Raw genomic sequence first — 25,306 nt, 5'->3', positions numbered from 1 at the left:
ACCTATTCAAATAGGTCCTACCTATTCAAATAGGCACTTTTTCTGTTTTGAAAATTCTTACACATTTGTTGGACTGTTGTAAATTTGCCCATATACCAAATCTACCTATTCAAATAGGTCCTACCTATTCAAATAGGTCCTACCTATTCAAATAGGTCCTACCTATTCAAATAGGTCCTACCTATTCAAATAGGTCCTACCTATTCAAATAGGTCCTACCTATTCAAATAAGCACTTTTTCTGTTTTGAAAATTCTTACACATTTGTTGGACTGTTGCAAATTTGCCCATATACCAAATCTACCTATTCAAATAGGTCCTACCTATTCAAATAGGTCCTACCTATTCAAATAGGTCCGACCTATTCAAATAGGTACTTTTTCTGTTTTGAAAATTCTTCACATTTGTTGGACTGTTGCAAATTTGCTCATACACCAAATCTACCTATTCAAATAGGTCCTACCTATTCAAATAGGTCCTACCTATTCAAATAGGTCCGACCTATTCAAATAGGTCCGACCTATTCAAATAGGCACTTTTTCTGTTTTGAAAATTCTTCACATTTGTTGGACTTGCAAATTTGCTCATACACCAAATCTACCTATTCAAATAGGTCCTACCTATTCAAATAGGTACTTTTTCTGTTTTGAAAATTCTTCATTTGTTGGACTTGCAAATTTGCTCATACACCAAATCTACCTATTCAAATAGGTCCTACCTATTCAAATAGGTACTTTTTCTGTTTTGAAAATTCTTCCACATTTGTTGGACTGTTGCAAATTTGCTCATACACTAAATCTACCTATTCAAATAGGTCCTACCTATTCAAATAGGTCCTACCTATTCAAATAGGCACTTTTTCTGTTTTGAAAATTCTTACACATTTGTTGGACTGTTGTAAATTTGCCCATATACCAAATCTACCTATTCAAATAGGTCCTACCTATTCAAATAAGCACTTTTTCTGTTTTGAAAATTCTTACACATTTGTTGGACTGTTGCAAATTTGCCCATATACCAAATCTACCTATTCAAATAGGTCCTACCTATTCAAATAGGTCCTACCTATTCAAATAGGTCCTACCTATTCAAATAGGTCCTACCTATTCAAATAGGTCCTACCTATTCAAATAGGTCCTACCTATTCAAATAGGTCCTACCTATTCAAATAAGCACTTTTTCTGTTTTGAAAATTCTTACACATTTGTTGGACTGTTGCAAATTTGCCCATATACCAAATCTACCTATTCAAATAGGTCCTACCTATTCAAATAGGTCCGACCTATTCAAATAGGTCCGACCTATTCAAATAGGTACTTTTTCTGTTTTGAAAATTCTTCACATTTGTTGGACTGTTGCAAATTTGCTCATACACCAAATCTACCTATTCAAATAGGTCCTACCTATTCAAATAGGTCCTACCTATTCAAATAGGTCCTACCTATTCAAATAGGTCCGACCTATTCAAATAGGTCCGACCTATTCAAATAGGTCCGACCTATTCAAATAGGCACTTTTTCTGTTTTGAAAATTCTTCACATTTGTTGGACTTGCAAATTTGCTCATACACCAAATCTACCTATTCAAATAGGTCCTACCTATTCAAATAGGTACTTTTTCTGTTTTGAAAATTCTTCCACATTTGTTGGACTGTTGCAAATTTGCTCATACACTAAATCTACCTATTCAAATAGGTCCTACCTATTCAAATAGGTCCTACCTATTCAAATAGGCACTTTTTCTGTTTTGAAAATTCTTACACATTTGTTGGACTGTTGTAAATTTGCCCATATACCAAATCTACCTATTCAAATAGGTCCTACCTATTCAAATAAGCACTTTTTCTGTTTTGAAAATTCTTACACATTTGTTGGACTGTTGCAAATTTGCCCATATACCAAATCTACCTATTCAAATAGGTCCTACCTATTCAAATAGGTCCTACCTATTCAAATAGGTACTTTTTCTGTTTTGAAAATTCTTACACTTGTTGGACTGTTGCAAATTTGCCCATATACCAAATCTACCTATTCAAATAGGTCCTACCTATTCAAATAGGTCCTACCTATTCAAATAGGTCCTACCTATTCAAATAGGTCCTACCTATTCAAATAGGTCCTACCTATTCAAATAAGCACTTTTTCTGTTTTGAAAATTCTTCATTTGTTGGACTTGCAAATTTGCTTATACACCAAATCTACCTATTCAAATAGGTCCTACCTATTCAAATAGGTCCGACCTATTCAAATAGGTACTTTTTCTGTTTTGAAAATTCTTACACTTGTTGGACTGTTGCAAATTTGCCCATATACCAAATCTACCTATTCAAATAGGTCCTACCTATTCAAATAGGTCCGACCTATTCAAATAGGTCCGACCTATTCAAATAGGCACTTTTTCTGTTTTGAAAATTCTTAAACATTTGTTGGACTTGCAAATTTGCTTATACACCAAATCTACCTATTCAAATAGGACCTATTTGAATAGGTAGGACCTATTTGAATAGGTAGATTTGGTGTATAAGCAAATTTGCAAGTCCAACAAATGTTTAAGAATTTTCAAAACAGAAAAAGTGCCTATTTGAATAGGTCGGACCTATTTGAATAGGTCGGACCTATTTGAATAGGTAGGACCTACCTATTCAAATAGGTACTTTTTCTGTTTTGAAAATTCTTCATTTGTTGGACTTGCAAATTTGCTCATACACCAAATCTACCTATTCAAATAGGTCCTACCTATTCAAATAGGTACTTTTTCTGTTTTGAAAATTCTTCCACATTTGTTGGACTGTTGTAAATTTGCCCATATACCAAATCTACCTATTCAAATAGGTCCGACCTATTCAAATAGGTACTTTTTCTGTTTTGAAAATTCTTCATTTGTTGGACTTGCAAATTTGCTCATACACCAAATCTACCTATTCAAATAGGTCCTACCTATTCAAATAGGTCCGACCTATTCAAATAAGCACTTTTTCTGTTTTGAAAATTCTTCCACATTTGTTGGGCTTGCAAATTTGCTTATACACCAAATCTACCTATTCAAATAGGTCCTACCTATTCAAATAGGTCTGACCTATTCAAATAGGTACTTTTTCTGTTTTGAAAATTCTTCATTTGTTGGACTGTTGCAAATTTGCTCATACACCAAATCTACCTATTCAAATAGGTCCTACCTATTCAAATAGGTACTTTTTCTGTTTTGAAAATTCTGCCACATTTGTTGGGCTGTTATTGCAAATTTGCACATTTTCATATTTAAATAGGTCATTTCTGCCTATTCAAATAGATACTTTGTTACTCGTCCCTATGAAAACTTCATTTGTGGGATTTCAATACAAATTTGCTCGTGTACCTCTTTATTATCACAATGGGAAGATTCATGGGGCAACAAGGAGGGGGTCAAGGTAACAGGGGGGGGGGGGGAAAGGACGGACACAGACCTGAAACTTAGCTCCCACTTACAAGCTAGGCGTTACAACACTTGGCATTGCAAGCCAAGTGTTGCCACCAATAGTAGGTAACTTTTCTATTGTACCTACTATTAAGGTAGGTATATGTTGCCTACTTGTATGTAGGTCAATGTACTACCTGAAAGTAAGGTAATTATCAAAAGAAGGCACCAAACCGGGAAGGCTATGTAGCACCATCAAATGTGCGGGAGAATCAGAGGGCGCTAAATATCACCAAGAATGCTAATACGAGCGCTTTCCAATACGCAGCACCAAGGAGCCCCTCTCAAATATTAGAGGGGCCCCAGAATTGAATTATAATTACTGGTAACAACCACTGTTTACACTGCCTACCATACTTAAAACTTTACAGATTTTAGTAATTTAACACTTGAGACATTTAAATATTGACCTTTGCAGGGTAAATAAAGTATTATCAAAAGTCACCATGGCAAGAAAGTTAATATAGGGCAAAAATAAATACTTTTTACATGTACGTAAAGTGATAACGCTAACTCTGATTTTAGACAATACATCTAATACTTTAATTACATGTACCAGGTATTTCCTTTATTAGTAGCAAGATGTTGGTCCTCATACAAGATTTATTTACAAGTACCATTCAACTAATTAAGCTTCGCTATCTAAATTTTTCACACTGAACAATTTCTGCCAAGAAAAATTGGACCATCTTCATCGCCGATTGACTTCTTACGTCACTTTATGAATGATGACGAATCTACAAATCACCAGCTATTTCCTCAGTGCCGCAACCTGCAAAAAAAAAAAAAAAAAAAATACTTTAAAACTCTTGGAACTATCCCTTACCATGCCTATTAGTAGCGAGGTCGGGGAAACAGTAGTTCATTATATGAAGAATATCTACAGGATATGAAGAATAAATGTGTTTGAGATGTTCTGATGGTTTTATCGAAATGGCTAATGTTGAGGAAAAAATAGTTCATGAAGGTACTACCTATGTATTAAACGTAAAGTGCCTATTAAACATAATAGGTACGTTTAAACTGACTAGTTTATACACTGGAATATTGGGCAAAATTTCTGGAGCCCATAGGTTGTATGTGACTATCATTCCACAAATTCCAAAGTTTGTAAGAATATTTACTTTTATTGGTATATAACCACTTAAATCTCCAACATTTGTCTACATGGTAATTATACTATTTAAAACCTACGAGGTCTCGTGTGTACTGGTCAGGAACAGTTCTCGTCAGGTAAACACAGTCAGGATGGGCCAGCATTGTTGCCGCCGGAGGACGCTAGTTTATTGTGCACCCCATGCTCATCCAATGAGCGGTAGCGCAAAAAGGATTACAGAGGGCACAACAGGTCTTCAACAAACCTCAATGGACATTACATTAACAATTTCATCTATCCTTCACACCTTATAATTACAATGTCAGTTAAATACAGAAAATGTTCTATTTCCAAAGTTATATATTTACTATAAGTCATTATACATTAATTCACTTGATAAATTTCCTCAAATCTTCGGGGGAAATGATTACCAAGACAAACTACCTTAACTATATTCTTTAACAAAAATTATATATATATTTAGTTTTATGTATAGTGTGTGCAGATGTCAATCCACTGCCGTCACCAGTCAGTATCATATCGCACCAATAGAGACTGAATCACTATATTTCTGCACCATCCAGCGCTGTTACCCACGTAATGAATTTTAAGTCGTCTTCCAATGCAAGGTCGACAAATTCCACGCGTCTCCCTCAGGCGACTCTTCCAAACGCCGAACTAATACACAGCTTGCTGTGGTGATCGTATTTATGTTTATGTCCCTGGACTGAGCGAAGCACTTGTCTGTGCACAGCGAGCCGAGCACTGTTTCTGTCGCTGGACTGAGCACAGACTGTCCACATTTATTTGTGCTCTTGTCTCGGTCGGCGACTGATTGGCTCTCACTTCCCGCCACCAAACGTGCAGTTCTGGGCCAAACAACTGTCGTCGGCCTCGTTTCCTTCTGCAATGGTTTAACACAAAAGATTAATCACAATTTTGAACTTAACTGTGCCCATTAACACATCCTGATTGCCATAACACTAGTCAGTACCTTCAGTAGTACATATATTCATTTTAAAGTTTTACTATTTCATGTAGTTTATCTTTAAGTTCCAATGATCACACTATCAAATTTGGAGCCATTGGGATGTTTAGTACACTCCTAATTACAAACTGGTGATAGTGAACAAATCATCTTTGAATCTAGAAAGAAATTGAAGTAAAAAATTTTTACTCCAATATAATTTACATGCAAACATATCAATACAGTATTTTATTTATTTTAGCAATTATAATTAATATAATCTAACATCATACCAGAGCTAAAAGTAACATAGTACGTCATCAGACTAGTCCTGTCAATATATATACCAAAGAAATTTTAACCACCTCTTGCAACTTTATATTCAATTAGAATATATTTAAATAAATAATTTTAAAAGAACTCAAATAATAAACCACATCCAGTAAGTCATATATACTTAATACAGCCTGCTAAAACAAATATATGCCAATTATTCTGGAATATAATAGTACAAGTAAGTATCAAAAGAAGGCACCAAACCGAGAAGGCTATGAAGCACCACCAAACGTGCGGAGTAATAAGAGGGTGCTAAATATCACCAAGGATGCCAATACGAGAACAGAAACGCACAAGGCCAATGATATCAAAAGTAACCGATTCACCAAAAATTCTATGGATGGACAATTTACCGCGAGGGACGGTTGGAAAGCAAGATACACACGCTCGTCCTGGAAGTCAGGACATTCAACAAGAATGTGCAACGACCGTAAGAGGAACAATGCAATATGGACAATAAAGAGCAGGGCGGTGCTCCATTAAGTGACCATGAGTTAAACTTGTATGGCCAATACATAACCTAGCCAGAGCCGTTTCCCACTGCCGGTTACGGTAGTAGGAGGAAGGCCACAGAGACATGACTAAGAGTACGCAGTTTGTTACCAGTAACAGAAGACCAACAACCCTGCCAACAGGCAAGGATGGTGGAATGAATGACTGGGTAAAAGCTGGAATAAGGAATACCTTTACGGGAGATGGGACAAGTGCGGATTGCTTCCATAGTGGCAGCATGCACGCTCATTTAATGAAACAACAACATGGCTGGGAACCCAGCAAAACTCTACCGACTTAAATTTACTGGGAATAAACAGCCAATGTTGAATCTATGACCACTGCATGGACCGGATTAAAGTGACCCTAAAGCCATGAGGGCACTACGAGAGTCAACTACCACCCCAAAGGAGGATTGACAAGGAGAAAGCAGGAGACGAAGAGCATAGAGAGTAGCATAAAGTTCTGCTGTGAAGATGCTAGCCTCCGGAGGAAGGCGACACACAGAGTGGTCAGGAAAAACCGTAGCAGCCTACACCGTCAAGAGACTTAGAGCCATCGGTGAAGATGGAAACGGAGTGAGTGTGAAGAAAAGTGCTTAAGGAAAAGGCGTTTCAGAACTGTAGGAGGGGTGAGGGTCAGGGAAGTACAAGTGATGTGCTTTAGTGATGAGGGTCAGGGAAGTACAAAATTTGGAAAGGGGGACCCTCCACAGGGGCATGGATGGGACAATATGAGGAGAAACATTGGTAATACGAATCAAAAGAGAATCTTGTAAGCGAGACAAACGGACAGAAAGAGGAAGGTGGTGAAGAGGAACAGGAACTACAGGATGGGTAAAAATCAAAGCACGACAGAGGCGAGAGTGAGTATACTGAAAGGACCATGCAAGATAACGAAGACAGTAGCGATCACAGCGGTCCTGGAGAGATAAGAAGCCAGTGTCAGCGTACAAGCTGAAGGTAGGAGTTGAACGAAAGGCACCAAAGCTGAGGCGCATCCCAGTATGGTGCAAAGGATCAAGATGGTGAAGAGTAGAAGGAGAAGCAGAAGAGTATGCAGGGGCACCATATTCGAGTTCAGACAGGACGAGAGAGGAGTGCAAATAGAGGAGCGTGCGCCTATCTGCTCCCCAAGAAGTATGGGACAAAACCTTAAGTAGGTTAAGAGCCCTAGAGCATTCAACTCTGAGGTAAGAGATATGGGGCGACCAAGACAAACGAGTGTCAAAAATTAACCCCTAAAGCTTCGCAGAATCTTTGTACACAAGGGGATGACCATGAAGTGACAAAGAAGGACGAAGGACGACATGCTTTCGATTAAGTCATAGCACAAGTCTTAATTGCAGAGAACTTTAAGCCATGATTGGTGGCCCAAGACGACACGACATCAATCGCAAGTTGAAGTTGTCGTTGAAGAGAGGAGAATCATCACCACGACAGCAAAGAGTAAGATCGTCGACATAAAGAGCGGAGAAAATGCCAGAAGGAAGGGAGGAAAGAAGACTATTGAGGGTAACCAGAAAAAGTAGCGATCAGAACACTACCTTTGGGTACACTCTCGTATTGCCGAAAAGAGGCAGAGAGAGTGGTACCAAGCCTCATTAAAGGAATGACGAGAGAGGAAGCTTTGGAAAAAGGGGAAGATTACTACGAAGGCCAAAAGAACGAAAGAACGAAGTTGGGACAGAATATGGTATCTCCAGGTTGTGTCATAAGATTTTTTCCAGGTCATAAAGGACAGCAACAACGGAGGTCTTCGCAGTAAAATCAGTACGAATATAGACCTCCAAGTTCACCAAGTCCAAGTCCTTAAGGATGTCCCGAGACCTCCCCGGTTTCCGAATAGATAGTACAGCGGCATCGAGCTAGTCCTCGGGGACTGACGACGACTCCCAGACCTGGTTATACAGCCTGGTTATACAGACTCAGTAACTACCGAGACGTGCAAGGAGGGAGATAGCGAAGCATCTCAATGTCTTCCGAGCCCGCTGCCATAAAACAGTAAAGGGCCAGGGCAGACTGAAGTTGAGAGAGAGAAGGAATCGTTATAGGGAAGGCGGAGACGAGTGCGGAAATCTAAGGGATGAGATTCAAGAACAGGCTTACGAAGGAAGGATTGAGGAAGATGAGAACCAGAACTAACAGAAGAAAAGTGGGAACCCAGTTTGGTTGCGACCTGCACTGGGTCCACCACAAGAGTACCTCGGAGGTGAAGAACTGGCGAGATATCTGGAACGAACTTGCCCGCAATTTTGCCGATCTTCTTCCAGATTTGTGGTAGAGGAATATCTGACAATGGTGGAAACGTAAGATTTCCAACTTCCACGCTTAGCTGTATGAATGGTCCCTACAGGCCACCGCACTTGCTTTCCAAAACAAAATAAAAGAATCGGCCGTCTGTCGACGTCGGTGTTTCTTCCACGCTGCGACAGCCCGAACACAGTCCGCATTCCACCAGGGAATGCACTTCCGCGTGCCCCGGGAGGTAGAGTGAAGAATAGAGCAGAGGGCAGCATCTAAGATGGTGTCATGAAAAAGGAGGAGGGCGCGAGGAAGAGGCAGAGAGGAGAGGTTAGTGAGAGTAGCACAGAGTGAATAGGTTCCAATCAGCTTTGGCAAACTGCCACCTAGGGAAGGAGAGGGGAAGGTGAAAAGAGAAAAGGAAATAAGGATGGGGAAATGGTCACTTATGGAGGTCATCAAGAACCCTCCACGTGAGATCTAAGCAAAAGGACGACGAGCAGAGAGAAAGATCAAGACAGGAAAGGGTGCAAGTTCGAGAGTCCACATGGGAGGACTCACCAGAATTCAGAAGAGATAGGGAAGAATAGAGGAAGAACGGTTCAAAAAGGCAGCCTCAGGTGTTTGTTAGAACATCACCCCAGAGGGTATGCCGACAGTTGAAATCACCCAACAGGAGCACTGGCAAGGAGTCAAGGAGGTGCTTATGATCAGGAAGAGAAAGCGGGACATTTGGGGGGAGGTAAATGGAACAGACTGTATACTATTTACTCACAAAAACACGGGCAGCAGAACAATGGATAGGAGATGGAAACAGTAGGGGGACGAAGGGAATAACAGTACGAATCAAGAGAAGTTATGGGCCCCAGCATGAGCTGGGAGGGGGGGGGGGGGGGTAGGAAAAAAAAGAGGAATAACCCCGAAAGAGACCAGGACGAGCAAAAAGCTTTGGTTCCTGGAGACAAACACAAAGTGGTGAAAACTGTGTAATCTGAAGTTTGAGTTCATGGAAGTTGGCATAAAATTCACTAATATTCCATTGAAGAAGACACATTATCAAAAAGAGAAAGGATAACAACAGAGAACAATAAAGAAACAAAGGTAAAGAAGAACAGTATATTCAATAAGCTTAGGATCAGGGTTAGTAAAATCAAGCTTAGGAGGCATGGGTAAACTGAGTAAGGATGGAGTGAAGGGAGCAGGTGGACAGACCAGAGGCGGATGGGTAGGGTCCGGAGGAGACAACAGAGCAATCCGTTCTCGCACTTTTGTACAGTCAATATTGACTTATTTAACAAGTCAATATTGACTGTACGAAAGTGCGAGAATGGGTTGAACAGAGAGGGGAGGTCAAGGACAGCAGGAGGGGGGGGGGGGAGCAGAAACCGGGAGCGCACCTCAGCAAGGGCAGCAACGAAAAAGGAAACGGGGGCTAAAGAAACCTCCATAGCTTGGACAGGGGGCCCGACCACCGAAATGGAAGGGGGACGCAGCGAGTGTCTCAGAGGTGGCGGGTGAGGAAGAAAACGAAGCCTTCGTACCTGCCGGGGAGGAGGAAGGAGAGGAGCCAGGCTTACGTTTCTGACTCAAAAGAGACAGGTGTTCAAGCAACAACGTACTGGGCGACAGACTCAATTGTCTCAACAAGAGATGATGAATGGGAGTGAATATCATGAAGATTGCTGTTAGGATGATGGACATCAGCCTGGACAAACAGGCGGCGTGGAGGGCCAAGAGACAGGGAAAGATGGGAAGAAGGATTGGGGAAAGAAAACACAGGAGACATGGCAGTCTGGGTAGGAAGGGGGGAACTTCAGATGGAGAACCAGGAGGGGGTCCCTTCGGGACAGAACGTAAAGGAACAGGGGAGGTGGTGGTGGGCGTGTTCGGGTCTAAGATCTGGAAACTGTTGAGAGACCGAGTATGGTGGGAATGATGAGGTGAGGTAGAACGCAACACGAGCGTAGGATATGATAGCAAAAGGGGCGAGATGGTGAACTTGGCATCTTGCTTCAGGAAAAGGCTGACGCTCCCGGTGTTTCAAGTTGAGGACGGCTTCCTCAAGTTTGTAGTGCATACACAAGCAGAGAAGGTAGGGTGGGCCTCACTGCAATTGAGACAGCGAACCTGGGGAGAAGTGAACTCGGACTTTTAGAGTGATCATCGGCCCCACAGATGGGACAGATACACAGTACTTGAGCATTTGAGGACACCATGCCCGAACTTCCAGCATTTATTGCAAAATCTAGGAGAGGGAATGTACTCCTGAACGAAGCATCTGGCACCAGCAAGAATTATAGAGGGCGGAAGGGTCCTACTATCAAATGTGATTTTCACAACTCTAAGGGGCTGACGGCGACGACCACAAGGGGGTCGAGTGAACGTGTCTACCTGGAGGACAGGATGGCCTTGGGCTTTGGGGATATGTTTAATATCTTCATGGCAGCCTTTTAGGCCCCTAACACCAGTTGCAACATGGTGCGGGAGGAGAACAGTGCCAACAATGACATTTAATCAAGCGTTTTTGGAGATCCGAACAGGGGTCTCCCCAATCGAGTGTTGTTATATTATCATAGCAATATGGAAGTTGTAGTGAAGGACCTGGTGACTCTAGTGGGAGCCCTGAGGACAGAGTTGGACTCTCTGCGGGAGGAGGTGCGTCAGCTTAAAAAACAACGAGAAGTAACGAAGGAGGAGACCAGCAGTAAAGGGACCTCGTCTTGGAGAGTTGCGAAAGACAGGGGCCTTAAGAAGACTTTGATAAAGCCGCCTTCAAACGCCATAGCAACTTCAAATTCATTTGACGTTTTGGAGGACGAGTGCTGTGGAGAGACTGTGGATCGCGCAAAAGGGAAAGCAACGAAGAGAAAGGAAGCGCAGGCCCCTCAGAAAGTAAAGGAAGTACCTAAGCAAACATTAGTTGTGGGAGATTCCCAGATAAGGTATTTGGATAGAACGTTTTGTGCTAGAGATAGGGGGAACAGGTTAAGGGTTTGCTATCCCGGAGCTGGCATTGGTGATATTATAAACAACATGAATGATATTATGGCTGGTAATGGGAACAATCCCATTATTTGCATTAGCGTGGGAGGAAATGATGTTGGTCGAGTCAGGAGTGAGGAACTGATTCAGAGGTATAAAACAGCCATAGAGTTAGTTAGGAGCAAGGGAGGAATCCCGATCATATGTGGCATTCTTCCAAGAAAGGGAGTGGGAAATGAATGGATATCGAGGGCACTTGGTGTCAATTGCCGGCTGGAAAGATATTGCAAATCAAATGCAATATCTTTCATAGACAACTGGGAACACTTCTATGGAAGAAATGAAATGTATGCTCGTGATGGGGTGCATCTATCGAGAGCTGGGGTTGTTGCTGTTGCGAACTCGCTAGAAGAAGTGGTTAGAGGTGTTTGTTTGGGTTTAAACTGTTAGTAGATAGAGGTATGGGAATTGATTTGGAGGAAGGAGGTAATAAAAGTATGTGTTTGTGGGAGAAAGGAATTGGCAAAACGATCAGGGAAAGTGAAGGTCCGCAAAATAACAATTCACTTAGGGTATATTACACTAACAGTAGAAGTCTAAGAAATAAAATTAACGAATTAAATGCTCTTGTCTGCACAGAAAAAATAGATATTATTGCACTTACCGAAACGTGGATGAATGTAGAAAATAGAGAACTATTAGCTGAATATCAAATATATGGATTTAAACTATTTCACACAGATAGATATATTAGACGAGGAGGTGGAGTAGCCATATATGTTAGGGACAATTTGAAATGTAGTCTCAAAGAGGGAATCAAAACAGAGCCACACACAAACTAATTGGATTGAATTAAACTTAAAAGCTAATAATATTATAATAGGAGTAATATATAGGCCACCAAATTTAGACAGAATGGAAGCAAAGCATCTATGGGATGAAATATCTAGAGCATCTAGATCTAACAGTATTTATGTCATGGGTGACTTTAATTTTAGCGGAATAAACTGGTTGAACAAAACAGGGAATAGTGAAGCAGAAGATTTTCTAGAATTAATTGACGATTGCTTTCTTACGCAACACATTAAGGAACCAACACGGGAAAATAATATTTTAGATTTAGTGTTAACTAACAGGGAAACGCAAATTAATGACATCGAAATAGGGAGTGAGCTAGGGAGCAGTGATCACAAAGAAATCAGATTTAGCATAGAATGGAATAGACCAGTAGGAGAAAATTCTGTTAAAGTGCCAGATTTTCGAAAAGCTGATTTTAATAGCCTAAGAAATTTTTTGGGTCAAATTGATTGGAAAGGCTTGGGTATGGGGTGTGGGCCGGTCTTGGAGCGAGACATGAACCCAGCGATAGGTGACTTAAATGGGGATTTCGATGTGGATTCAATATATAACTTATTTAAGAATATTCTAAACAAAGCACAGGAACGTAGTATACCATACAAATTGAATAGATCGTATACTAATGACCCAAAGTGGATAACAAAGAATTTGAAGAACCTTATAGGTAAAAAGAGAGCTTGGTACAAAAGGATTAAAAATGGGGAGGTCACTTTAGAACAGGAATTCGTACAACTGGTTAGAAATGTTAAAAAAGAGATAAGGAAAGCAAAAAGAAACTATGAAGTTCGCATAGCAGGGCAAGCAAAGACAAATCCTAAAGGGTTTTTTCAGTTATATCGTACTAAGACTAGGGAAAGGATAGGTCCATTAAAAACTGAGACAGGTCAAATAACAGATAGTGATGAAGAGAAGAGTAGTATTTTTAATAAATATTTTGTATCTGTATTTACTAAAGAGGAACTTAACAATATGCCTTCAGCCGAACAAGTCTATGTGGGTGGGGACGAGGACAGGTTGACGAGTTTAGCAGTTACCAGGGAGGATGTTCTTAAACAAATAGTAAAACTCAAACCAAACAAATCCCCAGGGCCGGATGAAGTGTTTGCTAGGGTGCTTAAAGCAAATAAAATTCGTCTTCATCTTGAAAAACATAAATTAATAATTGAGTCGCAACATGGTTTTATAAATGGCCGTTCATGTTTAACAAATTTGTTATCTTTTTATTCTAGCATTGTTGAGGCAGTTGATAGTGGTAAGGATTGCGATGTTGTATACCTTGACTTTAGCAAAGCTTTTGATACAGTGCCACATGAAAGACTGATTAAAAAAATAGAGTCTCATGGTATTGGGGGTGCTATATTAAGCTGGATTAGGGCATGGCTATACCAAAGGAAACAGAGAGTTAGTATAAATGGAATCAAGTCAGAGTGGGAAAATGTTGTAAGTGGAGTGCCTCAAGGCTCTGTCCTGGGACCTCTGTTGTTTATAATATATATAAATGATTTAGATTCAGGTTTGAGTAGCAACATTTGCAAATTTGCCGATGATACGAAAATCGGTAGGGAAATTAATTCGGAGGAGGACTCACTATCACTTCAAGTTGATCTAGATAGGGTTTTGAAATGGTCAAAGGATTGGCAGATGCAGTTTAATGCTGATAAATGTAAAGTTCTGAGGTTAGGTAATGATGATAGAGTTACAAGATACGAGCTAGATGGTGTTGTGATTGCGAAGTCGGATTGCGAAAGGGATCTGGGAGTTATGATTAGTAAGAATTTAAAACAAAAGGATCAATGCATAAATGTTTGTAATAAGGCAAATCGGACACTTGGATTTATTAATCGCAGCGTTAGTAACAAGACACCTGGCGTGGTTCTCAAGCTATATCTTGCTCTAGTTAGGCCCCATTTAGATTATGCAGTTCAGTTTTGGTCGCCATATTATAGAATGGATATAAATTCACTTTAACGTGTCCAGCGTAGGATGACTAAGTTAATTCCCCAAATTAGAAATCTTTCATATGAAGAAAGATTAACAAAGCTTAAGTTGCATTCACTGGAAAGGCGAAGAGTTAGGGGTGACATGATAGAGGTTTACAAGTGGATGAATGGACATAACTGGGGGGATATTAATAGGGTATTAAAAGTATCAACACAGGACAGAACACGAAACAATGGATATAAATTGGATAAGTTTAGATTTAGGAAAGACTTGGGTAAATACTGGTTCAGTAACAGGGTTGTTGATTTGTGGAACCAATTGCCGCGTAACATTGTGGAGGTGGGGTCCCTCGATTGTTTCAAGCACGGGTTGGACAAGTATATGAGTGGGATTGGGTGGTTATAGAATAGGAGCTGCCTCGTATGGGCCAATAGGCCTTCTGCAGTTACCTTTGTTCTTATGTTCTTATGTTCAATGCAAGACAATACGGCTAAGCAGGTAGCTGCATCCGGTGAAGGAGAAGCGACGACTTGTGTAGTTAAACGGGTGGAATTAAAAGTAACAGGCATCCAACGAATCGATAAGGTGTTTATGGAGTGAGAAATCGTCAGGTGTAGAATCCAGAGAGAGGAGTTCTAAGTATTTAGCCCATGAAGCAGGACCAAACAAGGCTTTGTACTTATTAGTATGGGAAGGGATCGTTAAAAAGGTGTACTAGGCACAAGGAGAGACAACCACGCCAGGTTGTCATCGTTGGGGGCGTATGGCTCGACCCAACCACAGAGGAGGGAGGGGAGAGGAGGAGAGTAGTCAGGAGGGTCAAAGGAGGAGCTAGGTCTGAACCCAATGTAGCAGGGAGGGGGGGGGGGCTACAGAGCCCGGTCTTCCAACACAGTCCGACTCGGAGGCTTGGTCGTCTACCCCACGAGCCTAAGAAGTCAGAGGAACACTATTCAGCAAAATGAAAACGAGAGGTTATACTTTCATTCACGAATGTGCACCCGTACCCACCATAGAGCCACAATTAGAGGCAGGACACCCAACAAGAGACATGTTGCCGATCATGCCGGGGCCCTCTAGGGATGCATCGTGAGAATACGCCCCACAAACGCCACCTTAAGAACCATCAGTCCGTCAAAATCGGGTTCAGCAACCGGGTTCAGCAACGAAATGAGGATTGACAACAAAAGGGTCCCCTCACTTGAGACGTTGGGTTCTACGGGCAAGAGATTATGCCTCCCCAAACACTCGGGCATCAAAACAGAAGAAACCTGGTAGAGTAATCAAAACTGGCAAAAGGTCGGCAGGAAATGACAATTAGAAAGGAAAAGAGAGGGGGGGGGGGGGGAAGGAGGAAAATGAAATTAGGAAAAGGAAAAGATTTCTGGCACAATTGGTGAAGGCAGCAGCAGCAGAAGTATATGGCATCAAAAGGACAGAGGACTTGACTCTTGAAGCATCACACTCTGGCAGCCGCCCCCCCAAGCCTTCTCACGGCGACAACGAGCCAGAAAGGAAGGGGGGTATAATAGTACAAAACATATACATCTCCCCAAAACAGCTCTTTATATTGGAAAAACAAATTCTAGTTTTTTGTAACTTTCCAATTCGACATTCATACAAAAGTAATGCATTCAAAATAAAGGTTTGAATAGCAAATTACTATAAAAGAAATAAAACGAATTTGGTCTTAACATTTAAATATGAATATATTTATCATCTTTGAACCATTTGTAAACTACCTGTTTTCTTACCCTAACTCCTACAAAATAACCAGTAAAAATCTGTTATTTAGAAAAATCAATTAAAGTAATGTGGAACTCTTCTGACTGTAACCTGACCCACTATTGGTCATTTTTATGAGGCGCTCTATATGCTAGGATGTGGATAACTTAACTATTTAATTTTAATTTCTAGCGGACTGTACAAAAAAAGGTTACTCTACACAGTTACCACAGTGGGGTGTTACTTATTAATTATTTGAATTCAGATGGTGCCGTATTTATTATTTGATTTAAAGCATTAGTTCTGTTACTCAAGGTTCATTACAGATTAATGAATTTATTTTATTTACTGCACTGAGAATTAGAGTTAGCAATAAACAAAATTCTTACCTAAGAAAGTCCATAGACCAGAGTAAGCTTCAACTAACATCGTCCATGGATGAGAAAGAGCTTCATGGGGAATATACGAGTCAGACAAGAGGCCGCCAATGTTGATGCTTCCTTTCCTGCCGATAATCGAATTATTAGAGTGGGAAAATTCACAATTTATGTAATTAAAGAATCCGTGTTTCATCACTTTTTAACTTCAATTTGAAGTAATTATTTTCACTTGATTATGGTGATGTCCTACAGGTGACCACGATCACTCCAAATACCTTGTATACACAAGAAATTGCCTTAATGATATTAAATGAGAGACAGTGTAGTTACCTCAAACGAGGCTATTGGACCTTCAGGCAACTAATGCAAGGATTTTGACAACGTCAAAATGTTATGTCACTGTTACAACTGATATGAGTGGGGCTTCTATGGGGTTCTGGTAATATTAAGGGGTAAAGGTAGTTAGAAGACAAGAGTATCAAATATGGGAGAGCTAAAAGGCCCGGCCCCCAAAATAAACTATCCACAGTAGTAATAACTTGCTACAAGACCATAAATGTTAGTCTAAGGGTTGATCACTGCGCTCCCACCTTGGAAGAAGAGATACTCTGTAATTCATGTACTTATTTATTAACCCCTTAACAACCCCCCATACACTCACACCAATAACAATAATAATAATAACTTTACCACACTATCTTACGTTAAAAGCCTTGGTCCACATAGGCAGGATACAAGGTTTACACTAATAACAAGCTAGGGTAAAGTACTACTGGATAAGCACTGAAGCTGGATGCAGCTTAGGGTAGTGAAACCACGTGGGACCCTAATACAAAACACAACACTTAGGGGTACCCAAACACTGGCAAAATACTATCCCCAGGTCTCACCAATCGTTACTACCAGAGTAGGCACACTCACTAATGCCCTGTACTTAGCTTAAGGATACAGGAACTTCAGGTAAGGGAAATAAGTAAGAGGAGAAGGAAGGAGAGTAGGGGAGCAGCCACAGAGTAGGTCTTATCCACACACACCAGCCAGAGAGAAGACCGAGCTAGCCACCAGCTGCCTCCCTCATGTTGTGGTGCCGGGAGGAGCCTAATTGATCGTGCAGCTAAGCACATTAAAGATCTTCCCCTATGCAACGTATTGTTACTTTATGAATGATTAGAAAGTATTAGTAAGCAAAGTTGGTGCCTATGTTATTATTTAATAATCAACCCCCAGCTCAGTCTTTAAATGCTCTTTGAGAAACAATAATAGTCTTACGTCTGGCAGGGAAGATACAAACAATTGACATTCTAGATGCCCAACTGTGCTACCAGGAAGTTTAATAGCTCAATTTTGACCTCTGGTTTCCACTGGAGAACCCAGGGTCGTAACAGTCACCAACGTGGGCCGTGTTGATATCCATAATGGATATGGAAATATCCAAACCCTCCCCCCCTCCCACTTTCCGAACTCTTAGTCAGTGCGAGGGTTAATAATTTAGAAGTGGTCGCTAAATTCTAATTAAGTTAATATTATTAACTATGTATCTATACAGTATTAGATTTTATCTCCTTTTAGTTTAATAACGAGACATAATAGAACATCGGGGAGCTGACCTGACCCAGCAGAGAATTGCGTCAGCCCTCAAGGTATACTGCCGGGTATTTAATTTTAATTCTATTATTTTAAGCAGAAAAACTTCATAGCAATTTAATATTTAGTATGAAAGTGCTAAATGTGTAAATTATTTCCAATATATATGCATTACTAGAAGCAAAAGATGAAAAGCTTTCCTCTATCAACGTAACTGAAATACGACTAAATGAACACTTTAACCAACAACAGTACACACCTTAAATGGTTACACAGCTATTCACATCTATTCACAAACTTACCGCAATGCACCAGGCCTCTTAAGACTCATTCATAATCTACTGCAAGAGCCAGAATCTGGCTCACATAAGGCCAACCTGAGAAACGGAAAATTCAAACAATAACACACGTGCAACGAAACTAGTGATTGCATTAAGTAAATTTGCAATTCCTAGACAAATGAGGCTTACTATCAGTACTACAGGGAAAATACCCCGATTGAGAACTTTGCCTTCAATCAGTTGGCTTTCTCCAATGTGTTTGCTCCCTCTGATGAAAAAGTAGGACCATACTTACCAAGTCCATTGGATATCTATGCTTTGACTGGCATTTAATTCTTCTCTGTTGAATTAATCTGCAGGTCCGCTCGTATCATACCTTCCTCGTCAACATTGACCGCTCATCCTTTCATCTATCAGTCGCCCCACTGTTAAAGAAAGAAAACAGTCACTGTGGCTCACATCCTATTTTAATTGCACTGTACATCAATCACTACAGCACACTACTCACTGCCTTTGGTGGGTACTACATGTGCAGCGTGACTATTGTGTCTTTGGGGATGGCTGTTACCATGCTAAGAGTAGCCTAGGTTCAGATTCCTGGCTCTAGTCTGATGCTGAACTAGCAGAGGCAGTACCTGCGGATGTGAGCTCTAGGCTAAAGGCCTTGACTTTCAAATTCACTCTGGTCTTGTATGAAAGGCCTTTTTTTTCCAATATACTTTGAATTACAGGGTTAAACCTGGTTGATGCCCTGTGTGTGCATTGTTTGTTTGGAGTTATATGTGGGAAAATCTCTCATACCTATGTACAGTACTTGTAACCGATTACAGGTAAATTTCCAGATCTTTTCTACTCTTAAACACCAGCCTGAGGGAGGATCGTCTTATACTTTGATCTAAAAGGCTGTTTGAAGTGGTCCACAGACTTGTACAGTGCAACCCGAATTAAATGAACAATATGGGACCAATCTAAATTCGCTGCAATATGAAGGGCTCGTTGCAATAGGAGATGCCTCCACGAGGTACATATTTGTGAACGAAAACCGGCAATCTTAAAATTAAAAGGAACCATAGAATTTGGTTTTAAATGTGCTCAGTGGCTGTCTCAAGGCTTCAACTCTTAATGTTGTGTTCTTTTTACGAAAATCTTTAAAAATGTGATTGGAGACTTGGGATATAACCACCCTGCTGTGGCGCAGCCCCAACATGGGCACTGGAAGGAATAGCGCTGAAAACCTACTGAGTTCTCTTATGTCACATGTACTGGTCAGGAACAGTTCTCCACCCCCCCCCCTTCCCCAAGCCAGGCCCCTTCCGTCATGTGCCCCACACATTCAGGTTGGGCCACGACTATCAAGATCTGCAAGTCTTGGGGTAAAAATGAAGACAATACCTCGTCTGTATTCTCTAAAATGTAAATAAATATTTTCAGTTTTATGTACAATATACATACATGTCAATCCACTGCAGTCACCAGTCAGTCCCAATAAAGCAGCCCGTCTTCCAAACGAAGACCCAAAAGTGATTCCATGCACCCACCAAATCTCCTGTTTATGAAAGAAAATCGGTTTACACGACTCAACTGATTTCGTTGGAACATATCTGGAACAAGTGCTTCACTGACTAATTTTGTTCGAATCACAACGTTATAAATGCTTCACCCACGTACTACAAATACAAATAATCGCCAACAGAACCTAAACACCTAACCTATGCCTATATATGCACAATATGCTATTATAATAATTTATATTTGATAAAGTTCCTGTTTTGAATGAACAGCATGTTAAAATTTATGAATGCGTCTGTGGGGGTCAACCGCTGGATGTAGTAGACTTGAGTCGAGGACGGGTTGAATAAGGACTTAAATCACTTTACATTTCTGTACTATACCAAGGTAGAAAAATGCCACATACCTCCCTCAAACGCCGAGCCAACACACTGCTTGCCGGGGTGGAGCACGTTTTCGGCCTTTTGTATCAATGGACCACAAGCCTAGTACTTTATGCTTCTGCCACTGGACCGAGTGGAGTACTGACTGCCCAAATTGATCCGTGCGCTTGGTTTCTAGGTCGGCGACTCTGATTGGCTCATTTCCCGCCACCAAACGTGCAGTTCTGGGCCAAACTGCTACAACAGGCGGCCGGCCTCGTTCTCTTCTGCAACAGTTCAACACATTACAAGATTAAATCACAATTAGTATCGTAATTTTGGTGCGCCAAATACACAAGTACTTTATAATGTGGCTTTCCGAAAAAGCCACATTAACAAAGTATATTCATACCGTAATACTCTCTACTGTGTATAGGGTATTTACATTCATACCCTAATATTTCACACGCTCTATAGCCGATTTCTTTGGGCAAAATTGTAATTTAAACCAGTCATATGAAGGACACCTACCACTCCATCAAAATATTAAATATGTACCCAACTCAATTAACGATTAATCAACCAATTACTCCATGGGATAACTTGGATCTAGCAGTTGATTTTGTAAATGCACCCAAGAAAGATAATGTACACTCTACATTATTAAAACAGTTAACACTGAAAAGCATCACTGAGAGTACTCAGGGTATGGGTAACGATGTGTGTCAGTGCTATACCGGCGGTTCTGTAGAAGAAGGTGGACGATGTACCGGATGTGCATGTAATATATTTGAACAATCTTCTCTCGTACATACATGAATGAAGCGCGTCAATGATTGGGCAAGTACAACTCAAACCGAACTTGCAGGCATATACCTTGCCACTGAATTTTTAAAACACAAAGGCAGTCGACTTATATACTGTGATTCGCAGAGTGCACTCCTGGTATTGAACGCACATAGTAGTGACACCCAGAAAATAGTCAGTGATATTCGAATGAATATTTTAGCTGCCAAAGAAAAGAGATTTGAAATTAAATTCCTATGGATACCATCACATGTTGGCATCTCAAGGCATGACACTGTTGATATGCTTGCAAAGACAGCCTGTAGAAAACCAGTGGTAGAAATTTATATGGGTGTATGCAGCTAAGGTATGCTGAACTGTGTAATTACTATTTGAGTACTGGAACACTTGATGATATATTGAACTTGTACCCTAGATTGACCATGTAACGTATCAATTATACAATGAATGTATGTGATGTAACTCTATAACCTGAGCTTGTGAAAGCACCTTAATCACCTTCAGTGATTAAGTGCTTAATTGCACACTAGTTTCTCTATCAGTTATCTCACCTTGTCAGAGTAAAAGGGACAAATATATGTGTATGTATGTGTGTATATATGTATGTATATATATGTATATGTACGCATACGTCTGTGTGTGTATATGTATGTGTATAAAGTATATGTGGAAGCTGGTCAGAATTCAATTTCACCTTTGTAAATGCACGTTAATGACACTATGTAAAAGACACATCGAACACTTTATGTAGGGCATACGTAAATCTGTGTATTTATGTATTTACGTATGTAGCTTAGCCTAGCATTTTAAAAACACTACAATCACCTTATGTGGTTGATTGTTCAATAAATCCCTGAACTATATGTTTAACAAATCTCTAACCCTATCAATGGAGTTAGTTAGTTTAGTTCTTATATTATGCACCCTATACCCATCTTGTGGGCGGTAGTGGAAAGGGTTAGAGTCCATGGCGGACTGAAGAAAATGTATATATGCTGATTAGCATTGTTAATGTGTGGCCACGTCTGTGGTAGAAAATAATACAAAAAATCAAATAAAGGTATTATTGAAACTTTATAGGAAAACATTAAATCCTAAATATATCTTTAATATTATACTTGAAATATTGTATACTTTGCTCTTTCCATCGTACTTCTGCACCTGCTGGCAAGTGGTTCGGTGCAGTGTGCAGGTGATGTTCATTACTGGGTGAGCTGGCAGGTGGTGCTCACCTGCCAGCTCACCCAACGAAAATTTGGTTTTTAATACACTTACACATTTATTGGGTCTTTCCTTCACCTTCATTCAAGCACTAGGGTATTGCAGTAAGCGTTTTAATTATAATATTTATTAACGTTATTATTTTTAATTTTTATTATTATTAGTATTATTATTAACAGGAGAGGAGTGTGTGTGTGTGGGGGGGGGGGGTATAATGGTACACATGTCCACATCCCAATGCCCGCCCTTCCAGGACTGGGGGTGCGGGGGTGTACAATAAACTATACCCACATCCGGCGGCAGCTTGTCGAAGGCGGAAGTGTAGCCTAGACAATTTGTCATGATAATTAGTGATGACTCTTATTTTGATTATGGGTCCGTAATCCAGTTAAGCTTTTATTCTTAATTTATATTACAATGCTGGTAAAATACACTTCTTGATGATGAGTATGGAGTACAAATGAACTCATTGTGTACCCAAGTTCAAGTTCAAGTATGTTTATTGAGATAAGCAATAAATACATCTCAAAGGGATAGAGTAGCTTAGGCTATTTCAACCCCCCTCTAATTCAAGTCCCTCAAGGGGCGCACAAATACTGTGACTACAAATAGACAAATAACATTACAAGAATCCAAACAAGAATTGTGTACCCTATACTCACAGGATGAATATAGGGTACACAATAAACTACCACTCACATCATGGGTATGGGTTGCACAAGAAACTATCGCGCAGAGGATGAATATGGAGAGCAAAGTAAACAAAGATTCACACGATGAGAAAGGGTTGTGCAATGTCCTATGACTCACAGAATGAGTATTAGCTGCACAATAAACTACAGGTCACAGGATAAGTATGGGTTGCACAATAAATTACAGGTCACAGGATGGGTATGGGCTGCACAAACTACCGGTAACAGGATGAGTATGGGATGCACAATAAATTACGGGTCACAGGATGAGTATGGGTTGCACAAACTACTGGTAACAAGATGAGTATGGGGTGCACAATAAATTACCGCACAGAGGATGTGTATAGGGTGCACAAACTGGTTGGGTAAATGGAAATGGTTGGGTACATTTCCTTTCACCTAATGCGACTATTCATGTGTCCGGACACCGGCGATTGTGTGGTATTGGCTATTTATTTAACCATAACTTTGCATTCATTTAATAATTATATTAAGATATGTTTTCCTTGAAATGTAGTTACATTATCGTCTACATGGCTTTATTCTGACATAAAGACCTATGGCGTTACTTTGCATATATGCAAAGTAATTATAAAATTGATTGGCTTCTGTGGAGGCCTTCACACTCCCTGAGCGAGCCATCAAGTAACTATAAAAAGGCATATATCTTAACTTTCAATTCAGTTATATTTATGCCAAAGTATTAACATGCAGCTTATATTTATGTCTTTATGATGACATAGAAAACTTCGTTTATTACAATATCTAGATTAAATTAACATTGATCTTCGGAAGGTCATAGTTCCCATATCGGTAAGGAGAGCGTCGGCCATGAAGCCTTGTTTAAAGTATGAATATTTTTCCTCTCTAATAAGGTATAATCTCTGTGATGGATTCACAAAAACTATTTTATATCTGCCTTTCTGATAACATATACAAATATAATCTTTATTTGTGAATATTTGTTAATTAAGCAATATATCAGAGGGCGTGTAGGGTTCGGTGTTCAATGAACGAAAAGGACTGGATCACTGTGTACAGGAGGCTGATATGGCAGCAAACACTCTCCTGGCGACCATATATCTTGGATAAGTCGCTCCACACAATTGTCGCTTGGACCGTCGACTTCCTATGGCGTCACCTCTCACATATTTACGTCTCATTTCGTTATGAAATTAGATTATTTCAGAGTAAAAATAGGTTTGATCATGTTCTACGTGTAGCACCAACATTATAGTAAGTAAATATATCATATTTCTTCTTTACTTACGTAATGCTAGGACGATTTGTGTAGTTTTGGACCGATTTGGGCTGATTTGGGTAATTCTATGGACCGGAGCTAACAGCCATTGTTATGGCATTAAGGTTTCTTGAACAGAACACTAATGGTGCAGTGATTTGCACCGATTCAAAAGCAGCACTGCAAAGCCTAAGTAAAAATCGGACAAAAAATCTTGCAATAGTCACTGAAATTAAGAGAGCTGTGAGAGTACTTTTTTTCATAAATTTCATGAAAAAGAGAAAAAGAGAGTCATAAATTTTGCAAGTATTTACCTCCTTAAAATTTTCTTAGATTAAGGACCTGCCCGAAACGCTGCGCGTGCTAGTGGCTTTACAAGACTGTAATTACCATAATTGTATCCTCACATTCCTTATGTACATTCTTGTATATGCATAAATAAATAAATAAATAAATAAATAAATACTTACCAATCAGGGAAGAGTCGTCAAGTTTCTGTGGATCCCCTCCCATGTTGGAATATGTGGGAATGAACGAGCAGATGTGCTGGCTGCTGAAGGAGACCATATTGAATACTTCATACCCAAGACTCTACTACAAATTAGAGGTATTGTCAGGCAAAATCACCGTGACAAGGTAACTGAGGAAAGGAGGATAGAAGCACAAACCAGTGAATCTGTACGATGGTACAACATGGTTGCAGCTGGCAATCCCAATCATTATGGCCGAAGAGGAGGAGGACGAGGGAGAGAATCAGTAATAGCGAGAATCCGTCTTGGATACAAATATCCATGGAGATATGGATTTTTTTTTTTTTTTTTTTATTTTTACATGCAGAGCATGCAAATTAAATACAATAAAAATACAGAATACATAAAGGAAAACAATAGACCACCGGCCAGAAGGGCCGACAGCCGAGCACAACAAAACAGCATAGTACAACAAAACACATACACAAGAAAAACATGAAAAATACAGCATACATCAAAACATAAAACAGAATACAATGGCAATCCAGCAATCACAGTACAAAACAACACCTCCAAAAACCAAAACATACAACAAGAGGAAACAGGTAAAGCAACAGAAAATCAATACATTAACGCCCCGTAACAAAAGGCGAGGCCAATTACAATAA

At 40.1% G+C, this 25,306-nt stretch overlaps 1 long non-coding RNA gene across 6 annotated transcripts; it reads right to left on the bottom strand.

The window, feature by feature from the left end:
• Window positions 1-3,340: 3,340 nt before the first annotated feature.
• On the bottom strand, window positions 3,341-24,318 carry LOC123766407 (uncharacterized). Of its 6 annotated transcripts, none has more exons than XR_011223722.1 (6): window positions 24,199-24,318; window positions 20,253-20,495; window positions 18,633-18,762; window positions 16,482-16,597; window positions 4,647-5,452; window positions 3,341-4,224 (listed from the first exon to the last, which is right to left on the bottom strand). It is a non-coding gene; the product is annotated as an uncharacterized lncRNA (long non-coding RNA). The 6 variants fall into 6 exon arrangements; XR_011223723.1 differs by having other exon boundaries at window positions 4,993-5,452; window positions 24,199-24,222; XR_011223725.1 differs by having other exon boundaries at window positions 5,095-5,452; window positions 24,199-24,217.
• Window positions 24,319-25,306: the final 988 nt, after the last annotated feature.

This window comes from Procambarus clarkii, chromosome 65 (assembly GCF_040958095.1).
Source record: "Procambarus clarkii isolate CNS0578487 chromosome 65, FALCON_Pclarkii_2.0, whole genome shotgun sequence".
Classification (NCBI taxonomy): domain Eukaryota; kingdom Metazoa; phylum Arthropoda; class Malacostraca; order Decapoda; family Cambaridae; genus Procambarus; species Procambarus clarkii.
This window is presented reverse-complemented; position numbering and strand designations above follow the sequence as displayed.